An 830-nucleotide genomic window follows, 5' to 3' on the forward strand; every position below is an offset into this window, starting at 1 on the left:
TGTATTATGGATTAATCCGAACATTTACCTGACTAGCTATCACTGACATTCCAGTAGTGTTGCTATTGATGTGTCTTGTTTTAATGGAAGTATTGTTTAAGGAATGAACCTGAATAACCCTAATAATCAAGTGAATAGGCATGAAAAATTCCACTGAGTTTCTCATCAATCTTTTTATCTGGCCAATCAGGAATACCCAAGTGGTGCCATTGCCCAGCACTTCTACTCACACAAAAAGCTAAGTACAGGGAATCAGGATCTTAAGTAAAGGTTAGTTTAGTTTGTATCAAACATTCATTGTCCGAAATGAGCATGAGCATCCTCATCCTCACAAACGTTGCATTAAGTGCAATAATTCTTATGGATAATTCTTACTTTACACAATTCCAGCCCATGTAAAAACATTTGGATCCTAAATACATTTAGGGTTTCAGAAGAATTCATAAACTTCCTAGACTAATGACTTCCCCAACTCAATAATTTTGTCGTTTGTGATTAGTAGGTTATTACATCCTAGTGAGTTTTTCGGGTTACATTAGTCAGTAGATTTTTGAAAATCGTACGTATTACTGACACATGTCTAGTGTATATATGAGAGAAGTAGCTCTTAACTTCTGCACTATTCAACTTCATAATGCCGCCAGACAATCCCATGTACCGCCATTGCACTAATGGCTACTGCTTCTACAGACGCCCCGCATGATTTCCTCATTTATTGGTTCTGCGTACCATATATTTCTTAGAACTGACTATTATTTGATTTTATGTATGAATGTTGTAATTTAATTTCCTTACTTCATTAAGCGTTTTCCTGCCCTTAGGAGTGAAAT

This window comes from Schistosoma mansoni (genome assembly GCF_000237925.1).
Source record: "Schistosoma mansoni, WGS project CABG00000000 data, chromosome 1 unplaced supercontig 0010, strain Puerto Rico, whole genome shotgun sequence".
Classification (NCBI taxonomy): Eukaryota; Metazoa; Platyhelminthes; class Trematoda; order Strigeidida; family Schistosomatidae; genus Schistosoma; species Schistosoma mansoni.